Below are 20,633 nucleotides of genomic sequence, written 5' to 3'. Positions count from 1 at the left end.
TCCCACGTATGTCCCAGAGACCACAGTGGCTAGAGGACCTTCTACTTCATTTACGTATACAGCTGAACTTATTTTTTTTTTACTTTTTATTTCGAAATGAATTTTGACTTACAGAAGAGTTGCAAAAAAAAAAAAAAAAAAGCATCAATCTCTCACCTTATCCTGAATGTTAATGTTAACACCTTACACAATGCAGTGACGGAAACCATTAAGTCTACATGGGTACTCTTAATGTTACTCTCTGTGCTATGAGTTAGCATTCTCTAAACTCTAGGCCTAATTTGAGTTTCACCAGTCCTTCCACTAATGAGGCTCTCACATTGCACTTAACTTGCTACGTTTCTGTGGTCTCCTCTGATCTGTGACAGTTCCTCAGTCTTTCCTTGTCTTAGGTGACTTGCCACTTTGCAAAAGTATGGGTCGGTTATATTGTAGAATATCTGTCAGTTGGGGTTTGTTGGATGTTTTTCACTACAAGACTGAGGTTATGGATTTTTGGTAGGAATACCACAGAGGGATGTGACCTTCTCAGCATATATATCAGGGGGCACGTGATGTCAATATGTCTTATTATTGGTGATAATTAACCTTGATCACTTGGTTAAGGTGGTGTCTGCTGAGTTTCTCCACTGTAAAATTGCCACTTCTCCCTTTAAAAGTAATAAATGTCTTGAGGGAGATACTTTGAGACTATGCAAATACTCTCTTTCTCCTCAAACTTTCCCACACTAATTTGAGCATCCATTAGTAGATTTGCCCATAATAATTATCACTGTAGTGTTTGCCTCATGGTGATTTATTTTTTTAACTTTCTCATTTCTTTTGCATTTACTTATTCAAATTCTTCTGTAAGGAAGAGCTGTCCCTTCTTCCCCATTTATTTATTTATGCAATTAAAATGTATATCAGTATGGAATCATGGATAATTATTTTATTTTATGGATAATAATCCAATATTTGTTTAACAATTTGTTTCAGTTTTGGCCAATGGGGGTTGCCTTCAGTTTGGCTGTGTGTCTTGTCATGTCCCCATCCTTGTTTGAGCCCTTCTGTGAGGTCATATCTGGTAACTGTAGAGATCACCTGGGCGTATCCCCCATTGTACCCTGGGGGATAAGGTCCAAGAGGCAAAGCGCTGTTGTGGTTAAACTTAGAAGCCAGGTCTCCTGGATGCCTGTCCTGCTCTCTGCCAAGGCTGTCTGTCCACACTTCTCAGTCTTTGTTTACCATGAAATTCTCATAACTGCACACTCCCCTCTCCCTCTGATTCCTGGGACTCAGCCAGTCACTGGGAGGCTGGGGGAGGGAGAGGAGGCCAGGCTGTCTCCCCACTTCTGCCACATGTCATGGAGGGGTGGCCTTCTCTGTCGCCTCTTTGCCACCAACCCCCGCGCAGGCAGACATGATTAGTTTGGGGAGGTAAATCTTTAGGTTATTATTACTGATGTAGTTCTACTCCTGTAAAAAGTAAAGCATCTCACTTTTCAGCTAGTGTGGTCACCCAGAGCTTTTTAAAAAAGTGTAGGTACAACTTATTTCTCCTTCCCGCAGAAATGAATGCAAATGAGGCTTGTTAAGAGGTGCCGGGACACTTAAGTAGAAAATGGTTTCTTCTACTGAGAGAGGAATAAGTGAAAGGGTATCATTAGGAAACATCAAGACACATCCAGAATGCGGATGTTCTACCAGAAAATTGGCCTGGACTCTACAAAGTCAGTGTCATAACACAAAAGTGGTGGAGGTTTTGTAGATTAAAAGAAACTAAAGAGACATAACAACCAAATACAATGCATCAGTCTCTGATGGGGTCCTGATTTTTGTGAAAGTCATTTAGAGACACTTGAAATTTGAATTTGGACTGGGTATTAGACACCAGGAAATTATTAATTTTCTTAGGTGTGATAATGGTATTATCATTTTGTAGGAGAACATTCTTGTTCTTAGGATATATGTGCTGAAGTATTCGGGGTGAAGTGTCTTGATATCTGTAACTTACTTTCAAGTAATTCTGAAAAAAAGTCCATAGAGTAAAGCAAATGTGGCAAAATGTTAACAGCTGTCAAATGTAGGTGTATAATAGAACAGTGTTCCTCTTGCAGTCTTCTGTATGCTTGAAATTTTTCAAAATAAAGTCTGAAGAAAAACTACTCCTATAATCTTGTTTTATATCCTCTATTAAGAAACCCCCTCCCTTTTATTCCCATTAAAATGACAAAAGTCAGTTCCATCCCACTGAAATGATCACTTGACCAGTGGTTCAGGAACTCACATTAGCAGGATCAAACCCAGATGTGTGGAGAGATGATTGGGATGGGGAGTAGAGCTGTGGTCTCTGCATATCCAGTCTTAAATCCCAGCTACCCTGCTGTTTGATCAGTGACCTTGGCCAAGGAACATAACACTCCTGGGCCTCAGTTTCCACAACTGTAAAATGAGGATAGTAACATGTCATTTGTTTCAAGAATCAAGGGTTCCACTTGTACATGTCATATAATATGGATATGGGTATCACCAACAGTGGAGAGTGTAGACCCACTACAAACAGTAGTTGTTGTACTACGTACTAAGGGCCATCTTGTGAGCCCCTGCGGGCCATCCAGTCTTCCTGGGGTGTGCAGGGAATGTGAAGATGTAGCTCAGGCCCCGGGAGCTAGAAGTTGGCTAGTGGAAGCAGGACTGGGGGAGAGATGGGAATGGGCTCTGTTTTCGGGGACCTCGAGACCATCTGAGCAAATGAGAATATATATACAATCACTGTACCTTCAAAACTTTTGGGTTAAGGGTATTAGCTTATTAAATGTGAACATTTAAAATATCTGACAATATTTTAAAAATCTGGTTCTACATAGCTGCTGCTGCTTTTTTTTTTTTTTAAATACAGAAGCCTCAATAATAGGACGGTTGACAATTGGATATCTTTATGCAAAAACACGATCCTTGGCTGTTATGTGACCCTACATGAAAAAAATTAACATGAAATAGATCATAGACTTAAATGTAAGAGCCAACTAAAAAACTTCTAGAAGAAAATATAGAATAAAACCTTAGTGATCTTGGGTTAGGTAAAGATTTCTTAAATGGGACACAAAAAGCATGAGTCATAAAAGAAAAAGTATTAAATTGGACTTCATCAAAAGACAGTATCTTCAAAAGCCACCATTAAGAAAGTGAAACAGCAAGCCCCTGACTGGTAGAAAATGTTCGTAAAACATATATCTAACAAAGGACTGTATCTAGAATACATGGCAGATTTCTTACAACTCAATAATGAGAAGATAAACAACCCAATTAAAAATGGGCAAAAGCGGGGCACCTGGGTGGCTCAGTTGTTAAGCGTCTGCCTTCGGCTCAGGTCATGATCCCAGGGTCCTGGGATCGAGCCTCGTGTGGGGCTCCCTGCTCGGCGGGAAGCCTGCTTCTCCCTCACCCACTCTCCCTGCTTGTGTTCCCTCTCTCACTGTGTCTCTCTCTGTCAAATAAATAAATAAAATCTTTTTAAAAAAATAAACAAAAGTCTACTCCCAAGGAAAGTTAGAGGTTAGTTAGAGTTACAGGTAAGGTGTCTTATACCCAGAATAGAAGTATAGCTCTTTGAAGATTAATTTCCTTCCCTGTTGGTTTCTTTCCCTTTGCACCTCATTGATATGTCTCTTGCCCCGTCTCTCTGCTTCTTTTTTTATTTTATTTTATTTTTTATTTTTTTATTTTTATTTATTTATTTTTAAAGATTTTATTTATTTATTCATGAGAGACAGAGAGAGAGAGAGGCAGAGGGAGAAGCAGGCTCCCAAGGAGCAGGGAGCCTGATGCAGGACTCGATCCCAGGACCCCGAGATCATGACCTGAGCCGAAGGCAGACGCTTAACCATCTGAGCCACTCAGGCGCCCCTTTATTTTATTTTTTAAAGATTTTTATTTATTTATTTGACAGAGAGAGACAGTGAGAGAGGGGAACACAAGCAGGGGGAGTGGGAGAGGGAGAAGCAGGCTCTGCGTGGAGCAGGGAGCCCGATGCAGGGCTCGATCCCAGGATGCCGGGATCATGACCTGAGCTGAAGGCAGACACTTAACGACTGAGCTACCGAGGCGCCCCTCTCTGCTTCTTTTCTATAAGAAATGTAAGCACAGAATGTGTCTAAACTGGGTCAAAATGTGTCTTCTGGCCAGCTTTGCCCCAGCAGCAGCTCTTTGTTGGGTCTTTCTTCAGCACATCTTAGCCACTGACATCCTATGTGATGACCTGGGCAAGTCACCTTCTTTCTCAAGGCATCTTCTTCAAAATGAATGGCTTGGGCCAGACGATTGCTCTGGGCTCCAATTTTAACTCCTTCACTCTAGGATTCTAGCCCAGGAATGAAGAAATGGCAGAACTCAAGAAGCAGTTGCTTTTGAAAGTCTAAGGGAACAGCTAGATCCTCTGGGTGTTGGGCTTGGGCCTCTGGTCCAGATGAGAGTGGAAAGGGGGCTTTTGGGAAGAGTCAGTTTAGAGTCTAGAGGAGAAGGATGGTAAATTCAAAGTGGTTCCTATTTCCCCTCCTGCTCACCCCCTACCCAGCAAAGTGTTGCGAGGTGGGTGGAGGCACTGTCCTTTCTTGGAGGAAAGTCATTTCTCCGGGCGGGGACCCTGAGTGTTCTAAATCAGAGGGGCTGGCCTGCTCTCTTTCCCAGCACAGCAGACTCATCAGTGACAAATGAGGTGCCCTGTGTCAGTGAAGGGTGAGGCAAGCTCTGAAAACTTGTCACTGGTTGCACAAGCTCAGCACAGCACCCCATTGCTCAGCAGCCCCCACTGTGTGGAGAGGAAATGGCAGAATGCCACCATCGAGCTTGTGACCGTGGCCTCCGAGAGGATCCTTCAGGTAGGGGGCTGAGCAGCCTCGGAGAAAAGAGCCAAACAAAAGCCATTAAATTCCCTGGGCTGAGGGTGATTGATCCCACCCAGACAAGTCCCTTGTCTTCAAGCCATGCTACATAGTAGCTTCCAGATTGGTCTGCTACATCAGCCCTGAGCTGTAGGTAGGCCAGTATTTTGTCTCTGATGGGCACATACTTTGTTAAAAAAACCATGTAGTCCCACAGGCCTGGGTTCAAACCCCTGTTCTTCTCCTTCAGACAAGTGACTTTGCTTCTGTGTGTCTTACTTTCTCATCTGAATCATGAGATTAATAAATCTACCTGGAGGAGTCGTGGGGAGAAGGAATAAAAATGAACACAAAACATCCAGTGCAGTGCCCTGTACATGGTGGATGCTCCATAAATGGTGATTAATCTTACAGTTGTTTTTTGGACCTCATGCACAGGAAAGGATCACATAGCCCAGACTCTTTTGGGCACAACAAGGTTTATTTTACTAGACCAGTAGCTCTCAGAGTGTGGCACCCTGACCAGCAGTATCTGAGAACTGGTTAGAAATGCAAATTCCCAGACTTCACCTCAGATCTTCTGAATCAGGAACTCCAGAGTAAGGCCCAGTGAGTTGTTTTAATAAGTCCTCTAGGTGATTCTGATGCCTGCTCAAAATTGAAAACCATTGTACCTTTTTTTTTTTTTTGCAAATTCGAGCATAGAGAAATTAAAATGGTGTCATACAATATATTAATTGGTCTCACTTTATGCACCAAATTTGAAATAATACAAATCCCCCCCAAATAAATATACCATCACAATTTGCATCATTTCAAAGCTGGCAAGTGAATGAATTTTGAACAGCATTTACACTATATATACTTGGTAGTGCCATCTTAGTTGGTATCAGCTGGGATGTTCTCAGCAGCAAATAACAAAAAATCCTGACTAAAATGGATTTAAGAAATAGGAACATGTATTAGTTCACATGACAAGAATTCCACAGGTGGGTGCATCTGGGAACAACAGTTCATTGGGGTACTTGGATGCTCTGGGATTCTGTCCTGCATGCTTCTATGCGTTGGTTTACCTCCAGGATAGGGGTATTATGAATGCAGCGGTCTTAGATGTCACACTCAGACTTGTCAACGTGCAAGCGAGAAGGCTGTTTTTGTGATCTTTCTTTAGGAACCAGGAAGCCTTTCTTACAAGATCCTGAAAGGCTTCCCCTCATCTCATTGGCTGTTCCTAAACTATATGCCCACTTCTAAACCCATGCCCAACACTAGACTGAGGTAATAAGCAGATATTCTGTAGAAAACAACAACAACAACAAAACCCTAAAACAACAACAACAACAACCAAAAAAACCCTCTAGCAGAAGTCTCTAACGACTCTAGAAAGGTCTCAGTGGCAATTGGACTCACCATTTCAAGGGCTCCTTTCTGAATGGGGATACCAGTATCATGTCTCAGGGAGCTGCTTGTGGCTTTAATAAAATCCCAGCAGAGAGAGAGCCGAAGTCCCCTGGGCTCCACATGACTCTTACATGAGTTCTCTTCCCTATTGCACCCCTAGGGTATAAAAAAGTGGAGAGACCTGCATCACCCTAGGCTCTGGAACTTGGAGAAGACAAACAGGCTTTGGGTATGGCAAGACAGAGTTCATAAAGAAAGCCTTTTCAGAGTTATCTCCATTATAATGAGCAAAATAAAAAAGAGTGTATCACAAGTATGAAAGCAAGCAAAACATAGACGGCAAAGGAGAGATGAAGAATCCTACCTAGAAGAAAACCCAAGAAATGAAAGAAAATTCCCTCTGGCCATTTAGAGGTAGCTGTTTCTGTCCAGCTGGCTGTTCACCAGATTTTTATAGCAATGGAAGAAAAAGAAAAGAAAGAAAAGGCTTAGATCTTTGATTAACTCTCTGCTTTGGGGAATTGATGCTTAAGGCAAAAATCAAAGAACTGCCCCAAACGAACAAAACAACATATATAATAAGGATATTTGTTCTACTGCTGTTTATAATAGTAAACAAGAATGATTTATATAGTCAGAAATCATTTAAGTAAATGGTAGAAATTCATACCGTGGAATTTGCATGGAGTGTTGAGAATTGAGATTAAGATCTGTGTTTTCCATTTCTGAGTAAAAATAATTAGGTTATGGAGCAACATGTAAAGGAAAATCTCTGATGATCTGCAAACCTGTGATCATGTGCTTATGTTCATAAAAGTGCCCACAAGGGTGTTTTCCCAAGATGTTATCAATGGCTTCCAAGTCTTACGATGGGATTTCTAATTTTTTCCCCCTTCTCTTCACTTTTCTGTATTGAGTTTACTTTTTCCTTTCACATAATGTATGTATTGATTTTATTTATTATTTATTTATTTTTAAGATTTTATTTATTTATTTGACAGAGAGGGCACAAGCAGGGGGAGTGGCAGCAGAGGGAGAGGGAGAAGCAGACCCCCCGCTGAACAGGGAGCCCGATGTGGGGCTCGATCCCAGGACCCTGGGATCATGACCTGAGCTGAAGGCAGATGCTTCACCACTGAGCCACCCAGGCGTCCCTGGTTTTATTTATTTATTTATTTATTCATTTATTTATTTTTAAAGATTTTATTTTTATTTTTGACAGAGAGGGAGAGCACAAGCAGGGGGAACAGCAGAGAGAGAGGGAGAAGCAGACTCCCTGCTGGAGCAGGGAGCCCGATGCGGGGCTCGATCCCAGGACCCTGAGATCATGACCTGAGCCGAAGGCAGACGCTTAACCGTCTGAGCCACCCAGGCGCCCCTTATTTATTTTTTAAAAAGCTTGTACCTCCTTTTGCTTTTCTTGAGCTCAGGAGACTTTCAAATTACTGAAGTACTCTGGGATGAAGTAGACCAGGTAGAATATGACTAGGTCACATTTGCTTTGTAACGAGTGGCCAACACCTTGCCTGGCCTTGGGATGGTTCTGCAGCCCCAAGCCCCTGGGGAGTCTTAGCAACAGCTGCTTGACCTGAAGCTCCCAATGACCAGCTGGGTTAGGCACTTGTTGGAACCTGGACTTGTGGCAGATGAACTGTTTTGGAAAGCAGAATGGGGCCATGGAAGAGTGAGAACCCAGCAACTTATTGGCCAGGCAATCTTGGGCAATGATTTCTCCCCTCTAGCCTCAGAGTCCCTGTATAAAATGGGGTTAATGAAACCTACCTTACAGGGTCATCGTGGGCTTCAGATAAAATAATATATGTGAAAGATACTCAGTGGATTTCAGTTTTCCTTTTCAAAGTCTTTCCACTGTGCTGTTAAAATTAGATGTTCCATTTTATTGATGATTGGACCTTGGGTTGAGGGCAAATTCATTTGGAAATGTTTGTGTAAGGATAAACGCCCTTCCTGCCCTCTAGTCTATACCCACAATCTAGCCTTCAACACACTTTAGGATTTCACTACTCATGGGAGTCTTACAACTCAATTATTTGTTTCCAGAGCTTGACTTTCTTGTGCATTCTCTTATTTGATATGTGGGAAACAAGAGAATTCTACTGTAATTTCTATGAATAGAACATGATTATACAGTTGTCAGGACATCAGAACAAAAGGGAATGCTTTGCACTCAAAAAGCTTGCAATCAGTAACAAGAGGTCAGAATGGCATCTGAGACTGACATAGGGTTTCCATTGCCCCCTGCAGGATGAGAGACCCTTGGTCCCCAGCTTTTCATCTCTGGCTTTTGGGCTCAGTTAAACAGCAGAGTCAGCCTGCTGCCCTGGGCTGACACACAAGTTGAGTACATTTGGTTACTTCTAGTTTATTCAGAACAGCAATTTGGATTTTAAAAATAATTAAGATGAGTTAACCAGCCTTACACGTTGTCTTCGGAGGGATAGTCTGTCCTAGGGTATGGTGAAAACATTCTCTCTGAAGTCCCCTTAGCACAGGAAGCCAGCAAAATGGGATTGCTCACAGGATCGGGGTTTTGGAAACAATGCTTAAAACAGAAAATATTTTATGGCAAATAGCATGTCAAAGCAGTGAAATCAAAGAGCTGAGTTCCAGTTCAGACACTAAGCATGTGGCCATAGAATTCAGGATTAATCAGAGTAAATAACACATCTGTATGCATTCCAGGCAATTTCTCCCTCAGATGACAACATCTGTATTTTTCACTGAGGTTAAAGTTTAGGAAAGGTGGATATACAAGTGAATCTAGATATGTGCTTAGGCCAGGGGCTTCAGAATTTGAAAAATGCATGAGGATCCACGTCATAACTTTCCCAAGTCAGAGTCCCCCCACCAGGTAAATCTCACCTGTTGGGTGGGCATGCGTTTGCATAAGACTTGACAACATCTTGACTCTCACAAACACCCTCTGTGTTGGGGGAGGGGTCTGAGGGAGCTTCCCGGGGCTGTATCTTGGGTTGAACATAGTTAGGAAGTGATGACGCTAATAAATCAACAACCACTAAACATTCAAACACTGAGACTAAGCTCTTCATAATTTTGGTTATTGGTAGCCATGGGATTAGTAAATTACCCCATAAGTTGAGTGAGTGAGAGAAAGAGAGAGGAGAAAAGGGAGTGTGTGTGCGCATGTGCATGCATGCTCATGCATTAAGTGCAATAAGAGAACAGAAATAAAAGATTCCAAACAATTAATTGCCCAATTAGCTGTCCTCACAATTATGGGAATGTGACATTTAGTGAAAAACACAATGATCATTTTAAACTAAATTGCCCATTTTGAAAGCGTCCTCCTGGCTCAGTCGCCATGCCAACTGGTTCTCACAGTGGTGCCATTGCTTTGGAGAAGCAGGCACAATGGTCTCCCTCACACCAAGTGCAGTCGGCTTCCTTAATTAACAATGTTGAAACCAGGGAGGGGAAATGTTGCGGTTGGGAACGGGCGGCTTGGTGAGACTCCCTTTCCAGTGATTTCTCACAGGGTGGCCTGCCTGAACTTTGCATCTGAGGAAATATTGTTGCGGGGCGGGGCTGTAATACAGGGCAGGGCGGGGACTGGCTGATTAGGGACATTGTGCAATCAGCTAAAGGTCTCTTTCCAAAGCAGAGTGGTGTGTGGGCAAAAATGAAAGACAAGTAAATATGAGCAAAATTTCAGGTTCCAAAGATTCAACAACATGACTGATCAAGGTCTGGCTGGATTCTTTCCAACATTTCCTACTGGCTTCCAGAAATTCAAGAAAGGGACCGAATCAGAAGGCTCTTCTTCCTCCCCTTTGTTTTCATAGTATCTGGTCTCATGGACTGACTTGCATGCCCACCCAGGGACCATCCCTAGGGCACACAAGGATCTTGGTTTTCTTTGGCATCATTCCCTCCTGGCATCATGACCCCTATCACACACGCGCGCCCCCCCACACACACACACTGCCCACCCATAAAAAGAGCACAGACCTAAATACAATGGGGCCCATGGTTCCCACATGTATCATTTTCATTGCCCCGATCTCAGAAAGAAGGGCCCAAGGGGAAACAGGATTTGAAGGGCACTGAGACCTCCTCCTGGATAGGCCTCTTCTGCCTTGGGTGGCAGCTCAGATTCCAGAGCCTGGGGATGGCTTTGCACATAGTGAACATTTAAAAAATGCAAGCTTGTCTGACATGGAGTTCCTGAGAAAGCCACATTGGCCAGGACTTCTGCTCGCCTGCACAGTGAAGTGTGGTGTTCGTAATGGTCACATTGTGGGGTGTGGACCAGCACTTGCTTCAGAGAAAGGGGGGCTTTTGGATCTCGGTTTACTGCAGGCTCTGTTGTTTCTCAGCTGGGGGAACTTAGATAGGTCACTTAAATGTTACTTAACATCAGGGAGACTTGTCTGTAAAATAGGGAGAAAAAAGGTACCTATCCCATTGAGTTACTATGAAGACTAAATAAGCCAATGCATGGGAGGGGCCTAGCACTGCTAAATACTCCAAAATGGTAGCCTTTGTTACTATATATTTATTATTTTTTTCAAAGTGGTGGCTCAGTATCAAAGCTGGGACTCCAGAGAGGATCCATCAGTCCCTCAGCCTTGTGCAGACTCTGGGAGTTGGAGGCCAAGGAGCAGGCTGACTGGGCCCACTCTCCACACGGCCTCCAGTAGAGTCTTTCTAAAAATGGAGCTCTAATGCGTATATCTCATACTACGTGAAGCCCTTCAGTGGCTGCCACTGACCACAGAATATAGGCAGGGCTTCTTGCATGAGAGAAGGTCTCTCTGAATCACTGGGGCCTGGGTAGGGGCCTGAGCAGAGGCAAGGTGAGCAGGCCAACTGAGGACTCTGTCCCTCAGTGAATGATCTGAGGGCTTGCATGGGCCAGGGTCCAGGGTTCAATCCAGGCCTAGGGAAGACTCCGGAACAGAATGGAAACAGATTTGGGGCACCATTTCAGGATCAAAACCAAGGTTCTTCTATGCCCTAGAGATGGTCCTTGGTTGGGCATGCAGGTCACTCCATGAAACCAGATATCATGAAAATGAAGAGGAGGAATAAGAGTGTTCTGGTTTTGTCCTCTTCTTGAATTTCTGGATGCCAGTATGAAACGTGGGAAAGAATCCAACATAATGACAGCCAGACTGGAGAGTGTCTGTTGATCCTGGGGTGGTGGGGAAACATTGACCTCTCTGTCCCACCACCGTCTGTCTGTCTTGCTTCTTAGTGTATGAGGAGAAATGTGGCAGCTTCCATGATGGATTCAGTGGCTGGTGAGAGAAAAGCTCACGACAGGCAGTCAAGACACATTAGGTTGCAAGCAACAAGTATGTTTGTTTCTCACCATTCTAGAAGTCCCGAGGTAAGGCAGGCTCCAGGTGAGAGATTGCTGGTGGTGCAGTGCTGTTATCAAGAATGCAGGCTGTCTTTGTGTCTCAGCTCTGCCATCCTTGCACGGATATCCTCCTAAGATGGTTTCCTTCAGAGTCTCAAGATGGTTGCCAGGGAAAGTGGCAAGTACCTGCCTCCTTGTGATGATGGAGGCAGTGCTCGAGAGACCTCTCCCCTGACCATGAACTGTAAAACTTTGTTTAGCTTGACTGCACAATGTAGGGTACTTCAAACCATTGATAGTTTCCCTCTGGAGCTGAGTGGATCCCAGAACAAATGTGAGACTCATTTGGAAAGGGGGCAGGGGAGAGCTATGGGTTGGGTAGGCAAGCAACTTCTCAGCATGTTCTAACAAATATATACCTCACATTGGCATATGGGAAGCATTCCCGGGTTTTCAGGACTGTGATCTCCTCTAGTTTCATAAACACCCATGGCAAATTGAGAGGTGAGCAAGGGTTAGTCTATCTACTTGCCAGAGAAGGGCTCAGGAAGAAACTGACTCAAGGTCACACATGTGTAGAGAAGCAGCAGGGCTTTCTTCACCTTCCCTGCCCACTCAGAACTTGTTTATGGTCTAGAATCCTTTGATCCCGAGCACAAGGAGTCCTGTGGGTGATTGAGTTGTTTGTTATGTGTACAGTTGGTCTGTAACAATGCTCTCAGAGATAATTCCATAACATGTACATCCTAGAACTTTGGTGCTTGACTCCTCCCCACCCCCAGCCCTTAGCTGCCAACCAATTGCTCTCTGGCACCCAGCTTTTACATGCCACCATCCCTGCTTCCTACCCACAGGCCCTGCTTTTCCACATTTTGCCTTCCCACCCCTAGTGCCCTTTGTCCCAAGACTACTTCCTATCAGTTAATGACAAAATCCTCCCAGGGTGGGTGTGACAGGCAGGGGTCAGGGAAAAGTGAGAGGGAAAAGACATTCTCATGCAGAGAGGCTGGGGCAACTCCCCTCCTCGGCACAATGGTGGTGAAGCCCATCTGAGCAGATCTGGGCAGATGGACCCAGCTGTTGCCTGTCAGAATGTTGACTCCTAAGGCAAATGCATTGATTTCTCCATTAGAAGAAGTGGTTCCTTCTAAGTTTCCCTGCTGATGTTTGGTACAAACAGGACTTCAGACAATCTGGCTTTCAAAGGAGCCAATGGGGCAGAGTCCATTAGTTGGCAGGTAGGGCTTAACCTTTTCTCCTGAAGGGTTGTAGAAGGAAGTGGACTTTTCTTGTTCCTATTATATTTTAATGGTAGAGCTAGAGCCAAGGAATATCCATCCGATCCTCCTGCCTTTCACAAGGAGCCTTCCCTTCCTAAGTACCAGCAAGTGGCCACGGGCTCCTCTAGCCACTGAAATGCCCACCCTCCAGGCCAGCATATCCCAGGTGGCCTTAGGGTCTGCCTGAGTGTCTCTCTCTTTGCCAGGGCTCCCTCTAACCTTTCTCAAAGGGAGTTTCCCAAACTTGGAGGAGCCCCATCAGGGATATCTGGGGACCCTGGGGTTTGTCCTGCCTTTTGGAATTTCTGTGTCTGCAATAAATGGGGGCACCAGAGGAGTGGGGAAAGCTCGGGAATATAGGTAGGAGTACTGTGGCTGAGTGACAGCTCAGATAACTACTAAGTCCCTTCCTGTCTCCAGTTCTGTGAATTTTATTGAGTTATAATCAGGGTCCCACTGCAGACTCTTGACTTAAAAAAAAAAGAAAAAAAGCTTTGTGGAGGTGTAACTGGCACAAACAATAAACTTGGGACATCCACTTCTGGCCAAGATGGAATGATAGGGACTAGATTCTTGATTCTTGTAGGTCCTCTATAGCCTCCTGTTTTAGAGAAAATGTAGCTGCTTCCCAGCTGATGCCTCTGCAGTCCCCTGACCCTCACCCTGAGTAGACAAAGCAACACTGTTTTTTCTAATTATCCTGACATTTCCGACAAGGCCATTGTTCCTTAAGTCTAGAGGGACTTCAAGTAGCTCTAATCTGGCTGGGCTCACGTCACATGGCACTGGCTTCCAGGGTTCCCATTACCGGAAGTACATCAACATTCCCCAAAGGTCATAAGAAGGGGACTCCAGGCCTGTGGTAGAGAGAGAAGGAACTTTGAGAGGATGGTCATTTAAAAATATTAACCAAATCTTTGGAATCTTGACTCTTTCTGTAAAAAAGCAGCCTTTGTTCAACTCTCCCATGTTCCCTGAGAGAACGAATATGACGGGGTGGGGGGTAGAATGAGTCAAACAGGGGCAACATCCCTAAGCTGGTCCATGAAGGAAACCTCACAGGCGAATGAAAGTCTTCAGAAGGCACGGTAAAGCAGATCAATCCTATACTTGGGTCACAAGAAAAGAAGAGTCTTCCAATTTATTCCAGATCATCATCCATGTCGTTGATTGCTCTGTATCCACTGAAAATGTTTTAGAAGAATAGTTAATGATGCAAGAAAAGCTCCCACTAGATGAGCTTCCCACCTTCTGCACCACTGACATTTGGGGCTGGGTAACCCTTTGCTGTGGGGCTGTCCCGCGTGTGGTAGAACATTTAGCTGCAGCCCTGGTTTCCAGCCATCACTAGCACCCCGCCCCTAGTTACCAAACTAAAAACGTCTCTAGACATTGCCAAATGTCTCCTGGGGTGCAAAATGATCCCATTTTGGTTTGGGAAAAAAAAAAGTAATAATAGACTATCGTGTTGGCCACTCTGTATGCCAGGCGCTGTGTTAAGGGTCTTGCAGACAGCAGTCTTGTTTATCTATGGCTACTGGATTACAAGGGCCTTTTATTTTCTTCTTTTAGTATGAGAAACACATCAACCAACAGGGTTCCGATTTCTCTAGTTAATTTGTGCGTTGTCCCTCTGCCTCCAGCCCCACCCAGAGAGAAGTGGCCATGTCGGGCTGGGAAAAAGATTAGAGTCCTGCCTGTGTCACTTCTTAGGGGTGTGCTTTTGGACATCCTTCTCACTCTTTTGGAACCTCATTTATGAAATGAGGATAATAATACTGGCCTTGCAAGGACATGAGGCTCAGAAACAAATTTGTGAGGAGACGGAACATGCCTGCTTTCCGTCCCACGCTCTCCTCAATGCCAGCCCCCCTGGATCTGGTGCATAGATATAGATGATAAGTGAATGCTCCTTGAATGACTAGGTCAATGAAGGGAAATGCCTGGCAGCTATCCCAGGCACTGGTACTGATATGTGCCCGTAAATGCCTCCGCCATCTGACCATGCGTGTCAGAGGCACCAGCAGGCGTCGGATGCCATGAGCGGGACAACCACCGCTGTCCTGCAGTGTTTGTGATCCAGGAGGATGGGAACAGCACTGAACACGAATTACAGATCATTAAATCATTGCAAGTGCAAAAATACTGTGAAGCTGAGGTTCAGAGTCACCCACACGCTCACACTCACCCAGACACACACTCACACACAAGCACACCCACCTATGGGCAGGTGAGAGCCAGTGCCCAGCGCTGCAGCCTGTGGGATTGTGGTTAGCCGAGGAGTGAAGCTCTGGGGCACTTCTAGAGAAGTTCTCATTGCTTTTGAAGCTTAAAACAATAAACGTTAATAAAAGAAAACATTCTGCTTCTCCTGGAGCCTGCTTCTCCCTCTCCCTCTGTCTGCCACTCCACCTGCTTGTGCTCTCTCTCTCTGTGTGTGTCAAATAAATAAATAAAATCTTTAAAAAAAAAATAAAAATAAAAAAATAAATAAAAATAAAAGAAAACATTTCCATTGAACTTGTAAATACTTAACAGGAGTTAGAAGTAATTAAAGCTAATCAAATAGTCTGTTTTGTTCCAATTCAATAAGCACGTTCTTTTTTTTTTTTTAAAGATTTTATTTATTTATTTGAGAGAGAGAGAATGAGAGACAGAGAGCACGAGAGGGAAGAGGGCAGAGGGAGAAGCAGACTCTGTGCCGAGCAGGGAGCCCGATGCGGGACTCGATCCCGGGACTCCAGGATCATGACCTGAGCTGAAGGCAGTCGCTTAACCAACTGAGCCACCCAGGCACCCAAGCACGTTCTTTTATTAACTGCATTGTCCGTTAAGACTGGGATTCCGTTGTCTGCCTCCGGAAAAGGTCACATTTGCCCAAAGACTGATGGCGGACTGGAGGAGGGCAGCTGCTTGCACTGGGAACGCGAGAGACCGGGCTCTGTGAGGCTGCCCCAGACGCCGGCCCTGCCATGGCCCAGCTGTCCCCGCAGACGTGCTCCCCTCCCTATTCTGCCAAGACTCCATTTCCTTGTGTGTGAAGAGCAGGTGGTACTGCTGTGTGAGGTCGTGTCGAGAATTAAGAGAACTAAGGTACGTGTGGACAGGTATACTTGGTCCATCGTGTGCTACAAGGAGGGCTCGTTTGATGGCCAGCCCCGACCTTCTTCCCTTCACATCAGAGACGGCCTCTCCAAATTATGTTCAGCCTTTAAAACTCAGGTCTGGTGACAGTGCTGGTGCGCTGGGTCCTCCTCTGGGCTCCCTCAGCCGTCTGCACGCTCACTCTCGTGCATCCTTGCAATGGTCTGAGTCTGACCGGGAGCTCATGGAGGACCAGGGCTGAGGGCCCCTCCAATTGCCATCAGACACCCTCCCTCCCCCTTCCCTGTTCTGCCCTGCACTGCAGGGAACATTTCCCAGTCTCCCTGGCAGCAGGCTTCGGGCTAGTTTCTACCCGTGGCAGCACTGATGGAGGGTGGAAAGTGGGAAGGAAGGAGGAGCCAGGGTTCTTCTCTGTCTCTTCCTCCCTCTTTGATTTTGCGGGTGTTTGGGGGTTGCATGTCCTCTGATAGCATCTCCTGCCATGGTCCAGCCCACTTGGCAGTCCTGGTTTCTGGGTTCTGATAACACCGCTGTCCTCCCCGAGGCCCTGGTAGTATGGGCAGCTTCCTGCTGTGGCTGAGCCCCAAGTGGCCCCCCATCTCCTCTCAGGCTTCCGGGCTTTCCCAACTTCTGCATAAGCAATCCCCTGTACGGAATTCCCTCCATGTGAAATGCCCAGCATGGTGGTTTCCTGACAGGAGCAGACTGACCATTCTGTGTCCCCAGCCTTGACGGGAGCTCTGATTGGCTGAGTGCATTTTCTGTTGTCACTTTCCAAAGAACATGGGGTTTTTGTCCACCTTTCCAGGCCTTGCCGTTGGTCCCCCCTCACCCTCCTAAACCTTAGAGATCCAGAAGCATGAGGAGCAACTAACGTGAGGGCCAACCCCAGAAAAATCTATGACCAAATCTTCAAAGTTCTTGAAAATTCTGTCTAGTTCATTTCTATTTCATTGTCTCAAGCCCCAGCTTCTACTTGGGTCCATTTATATAACAAATGTAATCAGTGAACCCAAATTAAATATCTATCCCCAACTTCTGCTCTTCAAATCAATCACAAATCACTGATGAAAAGACCTGGTTCAAGTGGAAGAATTGGCTCCCGGAGGCCTGCTCTGTCCATGGGTTCTGTGCGGCTCGGCACAGAGGTGGGACTAAACCCCCCCAGCCTGGGAGGATGTGAACAAGTCACTTCCAGCGACATCCGGTCTGCAGTGGAATTAGTCTTGGAGGAAACTGAGGGTGAGTGCTGAATTTAGAAAAATGAAGCCAGATTTCAGACAACTGGGAACAAATGGTATTAGAAGTTTCCTGAATTTGCCGGGTGTCTGGACACTGCTGGGTAGGTTTGGACGTCCAGGAACAGGGAGGGTCCCCTGTCCCTACCAGGAACCCCCTCCTGACTGCAAGATCTCAGACTCTGGAGACAGACCTACCCGGGTTCACATTCTGCCTGGGCTACTGACCAGCTGTAGGGGCTTTGGTGAGTGTTTTACCAGGTCCAAGCCTAAGGTTTCTCTCTCATAGTCCTGGGAAGAGCTCCAGCACAGAGATGGTACTTAACAAAAGGCCTGTTATCCTCTCTTTGGTTCAAGGCCCAGGCCTGGCCTCTCGGGTGCCTGTAAGTACACTTGCTCTGTGTTGACTTGCCTAGCTGTGCTGACCTGGACCTTCCTGGGCTGTGGGGAGTGTGTGGGCTGAGAAAAGTGGAGAGAACCCGTGCGGTCTGTCTCTGCCACTGTTGGGTTGGTTATGGCTGGCGTACGGTGGGCCAATTCCCGCGGAACTCACATCTGCTCCTCTCTGCATTTGCTCATGGCCAGTAAGGCTTCTAATTCCGAGCCTCTGCCCCCTCCCTCCCCTCCCTCTCCTCCTTTCCCACCCTTTATCCTCCTCTCCTCGCTTTCTCTTTCTCCCCTCCTCTCCTCGCTTTCTCTTTCTCCCCTCCTCACCTCTCCCCTCCTCTCCCGCCTGGGGGCATCAGCACTTCCTCACTGCCGAAGTGTCTCTGGCAGCCTGGCTTCTCCTCCAGCCCCAGCCCTGCCTTCCTTCCCCCCCGCCCCCCCCCGCCCCTGTGACGGGGTGGGGGGGTGCTGGTAGGTTCACAAAGGGGATAACATGGGGCCATTGCAGGGTGGCAGTGGGCAACTGGGGAGAGGGCCCGCTGGCCTTGGCAATCACTGGCAATGATCATTGCTCTGCCGCCTCACACGCAACAGGCCTAAGCCAAAGGCACAACCTTCCCTCCAGCCGTGCTGAGGATCATCCTTCCCTCACTTCCCCAAACTTCCATCTTTGTTGCCTCACCTCCTGTGTGAGCTTCATGCGACCCTTGCCTAGTGCGCGGGCGCCTAAATTGAAGCGCCTCTCACCTTCTTCCCTTCCTCCGCCTGGCCGCTCCCTGGCCCTGACACGCGTCCCTCACCGCTTCTCCCCTGAACTCCGTATTACAGTAGCGTCTGAGCAGGTGAACCTGATCCTCCCCACCTCCATCTGTCCTGCCAACGATAGCTGGAGAATTTTTCCTGGCCCATGTCTCAAGTCACATCACTCTGTGCTCAGAAGCCTGCACCGGCTCCCATGATCCTTTCGCCGAGGCCCTGCAAGGCACGCACATCCAACTGTAGTCTGAGCGAGCAACCCTCCTGGCCCTGGCCTCCTCCCTTCCATTACGAGCAGGCACCACCCTCTCACCTTTCCCCGACCCTCTGTGTCATTTTCTGTCTAGCGCCTTTGCCCATGGCAGTTACTTCTCTGCTATGCCCTCCCTCCCGCTTTACCTACCACCATCTTCTAGCCCAAATGCCTCCCGTGCCATGAAGCTGCTCCAGCGAGCATGACACTTCTCTTACAGGGCTCAGCACAGCCTCGCAGAGATATGTGTAGGTGGTTCGCCTGCACTTTGACCACCTGTGGAGACGGATCGGGCTTTGCATGAGAGTGAGCAGGTGTGGGTACGTGCGTGGATACACATTTAAAATGGATCATGCTTTAGCTGAAAGAAGCAGGGCTTGTCATTGTGCCCGCCAAGCACCTGCAGGTGACTCACCTGGGGACCTTGTAACAATACAGATTCCTTGGCCCTGCCCATGACCTCAGAGCCAGAACCTTGAAGGGGGAGGGGTGGTAACCTGTGTTTTTAATCCGTCCTCTTGTGATCTTCAAATTTGAGGACCGTGGAAGGGATGTTGGTGTTCAAGCTTTCGGAAAGCAAGAATTTTAATGAAGGGATCCTTCTCTTGTCATGCACGCGTGTATAAATGAGTGGAATTAGGGAGGAGAGTGAGTGCTGGCTGCCGTTTTAGGCCCTGTGCTAACATCTGGCTCCAGCTCACTACTTGTGACGCAGGTTCCAGTCCTCATTCCTCACCCTATGGAAGGGGAAATGGAGGTGCACAGTGGTACGGCTGGGGTGGAGCAGAGCAGGATTTGAACTAAGTCCACGCTCGAGCGACTCCAAGGTGCTTCCCATTTGTGAACTGGGATTTTTCACGGGGCAGGCTTTCTTTAACTTGCAAGATCAGGCCCCCTGGTTCACAGCTCAGCCCCACCCCCCCATTTCTCAGGACACCCCTGGAGGCTGGCATTCTGAGGTTCTGAGAGTCTTTCCCAGCAGCCCTGCCCCGCCTTAGTGTAAGACGGGTTTTCAAAGGCGACCCCTTCCACTCTGTTCCCAAACAGCCTTGTGCATGTTGGGGGAAGCATTCCTGTCATGGTTTAGTCTTGAAATAGACCGAGGAACAGAAATAGGAAGGAGGTGACCTGCCCCATCTCCCCCACAGAGCATGAGGGACGGGAAGACAGGCCCTGGCCCAGAACATCTGCCTGGCTTTGAAATGAGGACCTCAGATGGGACTGCTTCTGAGTGCAGGTGCATCTTTGTTGAACAAGAAGAATCAGTAGAATGAATACAGCCACTATGGGTCTTTTGCACCACATGTCAACTAATCCATTCGGTTACTCTTCATTTGAGGAAACATATATTGAGAAAATCCCACTTGGAAACGGGAGTTTTAAATTATATTCTTTGTTATCTGTAATTGAAAAAGTGCTCTGCACATGTAAGGAACAAGTCAGTGTTTCCAAAACACTGTGCAGGAGTGAAATGCTGTGGGTAAGGGGGTCCCAGGGTTTAAGGTCTGGCTTCTTTGCTGCAGGACTTTTCAGAGCTTTAAAAACAGGACTTCTCGCTGTGAATTTCTAAGACAGAGCTATAGTTTGCAGCATTTCCAAAGTTCAGTTGACCGTGGGGTGGGGGGTGGCTAACACCCCCGAGAATACACTTTGCAAAACCTAGGATCACAAGTTACTAATAATTAGAACCTGTGCCATGGACAGAACGCTTTACAGCTAGTCCCCAGTGGGCTTTCAGATGGATCTTGTTCTTGAGGGACAAAGGAGAGAGTGATTTGAGGCAGTGGTGGGCTAGGGCAAGACTAGGAGGGGGCATCAAAAGAGGAACCCGAGGCTCCTGGAGAGGCTCCAGGGGAGCTGGGGACGAAGAGCTTGCTTCACCAGTCCCTGCCCTTGGTCCCTGGTCTGCCCCAGGAGATGGGCCTGCAGCTCCTCGGGAGGCTCCCCTCCTCCCTAGCATCCATGGGGAGACCCCTCCCCACTACCTCTCCAGCCAGCATGAGA

This window comes from Mirounga angustirostris, unplaced genomic scaffold, assembly GCF_029215605.1.
Source record: "Mirounga angustirostris isolate CCGP_5_RB_7025 unplaced genomic scaffold, mMirAng1.0.hap1 SCAF_1, whole genome shotgun sequence".
NCBI lineage: Eukaryota > Metazoa > Chordata > Mammalia > Carnivora > Phocidae > Mirounga > Mirounga angustirostris.
Note: the sequence above shows the minus strand (reverse complement) of the source record.